The following is a 4335-nucleotide window of genomic DNA, read 5'->3' on the forward strand; positions in this document are numbered from 1 at the left end:
TTCTTGGGGTTCTAGTTCGGTTCCTATGTTGATGGGTTTAGTGTTCTCTTTAACTGGTACCCCTTCCCTCTCTTGTAATATTTCTTTAGCTATGTAGGGAGGTAGTTCGATGGAATCTGGGTCTGGGTCATTCTTATTATCATCGTAAATAGAATTGCATTCAGAATAACACAAAGAGTAGGCAGAATCTGATTTATTCATATTAAATTTTGAAAAGAGTTGAAACAAAGAAACCATCTATTCAGTAGTCAGTGGCGGCAAAGGGACAGCTGTTGGGACATTTCCCAAACTACTGTTACTACTCGATACTATGCTAGGAGAAATAAGGAGATTGGGAGTGAAGACAGGAGGAGACTCTCTAGGGACTTCTCTAGACTCCGAATCCGATTCTGACTCTGACTCCGACTCTGACTCGAATTCGCGGTCTTCTGGTTCTCCTTTAAACATCTCTCCTTCTCCAATGGTGACCTTGAAGAGTCTTTCTTGGCTTTTTGTCGATTTGATCGATTTTCTCCATCCTTTTTGCTGATTCGAACTGGTTTCAGTGATTAATGCGGCAGGGTTGAAATGGTCGTCTTGAAGTATCATGGTAATGATCTCGTTCTGCGCAGCTCTAACAAATCGATCTTCTCCAAACAGAAGGCTAATGGCCTGTTCGTCTCAGCAAGGTGCTTGACGAGTCTTGACGGTAGGAATTGTTTCTGAAGGAATGAAGTAGCAATTATGAAAGATCTCGATTCCAGCTAGTTGCCTTCCTTTGTAGTGCCAAGGTTCGGGGAACCCATGAAAGTATTTTGACTCCCTTCTCTAACGAAGTATCCATTTAGGGTAGGGAGGTAGGGTCGCACTTGGATTCCCACGTTCTTACGGTTTTGGAACTGTGTGAGCATCTCTAGAGCTTCTTCTTTCGTGGGTTTGTATCCCAATCCTAACGGTATCCTTTGAGAGTTGCCTTCTTTTTAAGGTGCAAAGTTATTTCTTCGGACATGATTCAAAGACATTCCCGGGAAGTATCCCTGAGACATAAGTATGTGGTTGACCACTAGATTGGAATATGGATTGAAGTACAAGGGTGCCAGTTCACTTTCTACTATACTATAGAAGCCCCCAAGCTCGTATACTGGATCTGTAACCACTTGGTTGCTTGACATCTTTTCTATCACTGCCTTAATAGGTGACGAAGTGATCGTTGATACCGTCGTCAGGTACCAAAAATAAAATACCTAGTTACACTAACAGAAGCTAGCAGTAAGTAGGGTCGATCTCCACAGGGAGGCGGTCACTATCTACTTGTCTATTCGGTCTGTCTACGGTCACAAGATGGGGGTTTGATTGTTTTGACTAAACTAAAGAGATTAAGGCAAGAGAAATAGAGATAAGAGAAATAAAGAAGAGGTAAAGGAAACTAGGATGTCGGTTCATCAATGAATGTCAATTAATTACAGTTAAGGTCACAGATTAGTCAATGTGTCGGTCTAAGGGCAATGAATATTTCCTTCCGGTCTTAGTTCGCCCTAAAATACTATTAGCTTAGCTTCCGCCCTCACTAAAGCATTCTATTGTTCACTGAGGGTCTCACCCGTTCCAACCTTCTAGTCTAGGTCAAGGCTTACCAAAATTAAAAAGGCTAATTGCATCGATTCAATCAGCAAGATACAATTAAAGCAGCAATTAACAACATAGACAAAAACAACAATAACAATCTGCAAACTAATTAGCAATTAATATTCATTCATCGAATCCCCTAATCCTAGCAGAGAGAAATTAGCTACTCATATTACTAATGTTGTCAATACTAATAATAATGAATAAACTAATTAAAGGCATGATAGAACAACAATAATTATGCATAAGATGAATTAGGGCAGAAATTAACATATAGAGAAACCAGGATTAAAGCAAGGAAATAATAGATTAAGATTAATAAGGGTAGAAAGATTACAATCACAAGAGTTCCGATGTAAAGAACAAATCCACTAGCAAGAGATTAAAGGAAGAGCAAAGTTACAGTGGAGAGAGATTAGAGAGATTCAGAAAATGAGAGAAGCGTAAGTAAAAAGTGTGTTTATGACCTAATCCCGACTTCCTTTATATAGGGAAGTCATTATTAACATAAAATAAACCTAACACGGGTTAAAAACCCCGAGTATAGAAGCTAATCACTCGATCGAGTAACTTTATATCACTCGATCGAACAAATCCATGCTAAATCCTCTCGATCGAGTACTTTAGCTACTCGATCGAACACTTATTAAATAGGCACTACTCGATCGAGTAGAAAAATGAGTCGATCGAACATAATTGTACTCGATCGAGTACTTTCCAGCGGACAATTCCTGCTTCGCGCACTGAACTTTAAACGGCTGCCATTTCTTAGTTACTTGGGCAAATAGGGCGATTCCAGTGGAGTTGGAAAGCTAAGAGGATAATATTTCCTCTCCAATTAGAATCACCTGAAAATATGATGCATAACTCGAGATATGGCTCTTCAAAGTAGGCATTAGTAATTTGAAGTTCTTCCTTTGCTCGCCTAGCTATCTTACTGCTTTGCGCATCTCAAAATAGCTACATTGCCGCTCCAAATTCACTCTTCCTCCAAATGCATGCTAAAAGGATGGTAAAAGGCTCGATTTCACTATTTTCTGGTCCATTCCTGCAAATAGAACAAAACAAACCAAAGTAGCATATTCGGGGCATTTCGTAGCATAAAACTCCGATAATAGCATAGAAATACGTTCATAAATAGGCCAAAAAGACTATATAAAATGCACGTATCAAATCTCCCCAAACCAAACCTTTACTCGTCCTCGAGTAAACTAAATGCAAAATAATAGAACGGAAAAGATAACTCAGAGCTAGCTACAAATGCCCACTTAGACCAATTTAATGCATGCAAACTAGCACTTATAGCGAACAGTCAAATGCAAACGAGTTGTAAGATTTATAATAAAGCTGAACCGTAGACCTTGCACGACCTTTAATAATGGACTCTCACAGGTCACTCTTCTCTCATGAAGCAAAGGGTGAACATATATATGTAAGAGAGAAATAAATATAGTCGCTCACCTAAACTAATATGATAGACAATTCTAACTACCCTACATACATTCCAACCAACAAGGTCCTGTCACAGCCGAGGGCTTACAAAAATATGGCAAAGTGAGGCAATGGGTAAGAAAAGGCAAAACATTTATGGGAATGTGGAGGTATAGGTAGCCAAGCTAGTACCTAAACAAAACCATATGACAACATCCGTTTCCAACTCAATTATAGAATTAAGCGCATATGCCCTTCATTTGGCACAAACTCACCAAACCGAACTGAAAATACTCCTCAATAAATGAAAATAAAGCATAGGAATGAAACCGTCTCGTCAAACAACATTTTTTCCTTCATTTTTTTTCTATTTTCTTACGCTTTCTTTCTTTTCTATTTTTTTTTTCTATTTTTTTTTGTTCTTTTTTTTTTCACGTTTTTTTTCTTCTTTTTTTTTCATCTCATCCTCCTTCTTTCTTTTCTACCAACTCCAAAACAAATAATGCAAGCCAAACTTTGCACAATAAATTATATACCGCAAAATAATCTAAACTAGCTTGACAAGGCAGGCTAAATTTGGATGTAACTAAGGGTCAACAGGCAGATTTGGCTAATGTGGAGTTAAATGTGTAAAAATGAAAGAAAAGGGAATGTAAGCACCTCCCTGCATGTGACACCAACCACTAACCCAAATGTATGTAGGCATTAAGAAATTGAATTTCATATACGTGCAAATTAATGAACATGTTATGCAAGGAGTAACTACTCACAATCCTACATGAAACTAGTCACAAATGATACCAGTTTATACGGCTCTAATTCCTTAGAAATTATAAGTAGTTTGCCAAAATTTTTAGGTCAAGTCTATTTGTTCAGCTAAATTTTAACATTAACTCGTAGATATGCAGAAGTCAAAGCTAAAGATATTAATTTATGCAAGGCTTAAGCAAAAAGACAATCGCAGAGCAATTTCATCATTGAAATCTACCGTTCCGACTCAACCTATATGCTAAAATAAACGTGAAATTTTTGATTTTTTGAATTTTTCAATTTTTTTTTTCTTTGAATTTTATGAAAATAACAATGCAAGCGGAAAAATTAAACGTGATTACAGAAATGCAATAAAAACAATATGCAAACACAGATATGGATGCATAATCTCCCCAAACCAAACTGTAAAATGCCCTCATTGTACCTAAAACAGGGAAAGGAAATGCAAACTAAAAGAGAAAGATAGTAAATACGAAAAGCTCACAAGATTGCGCGAGTAAGGGACCTCCACAAACCAGCCTGCAATGT

Source organism: Silene latifolia, chromosome Y (assembly GCF_048544455.1).
Source record: "Silene latifolia isolate original U9 population chromosome Y, ASM4854445v1, whole genome shotgun sequence".
Classification (NCBI taxonomy): domain Eukaryota; kingdom Viridiplantae; phylum Streptophyta; class Magnoliopsida; order Caryophyllales; family Caryophyllaceae; genus Silene; species Silene latifolia.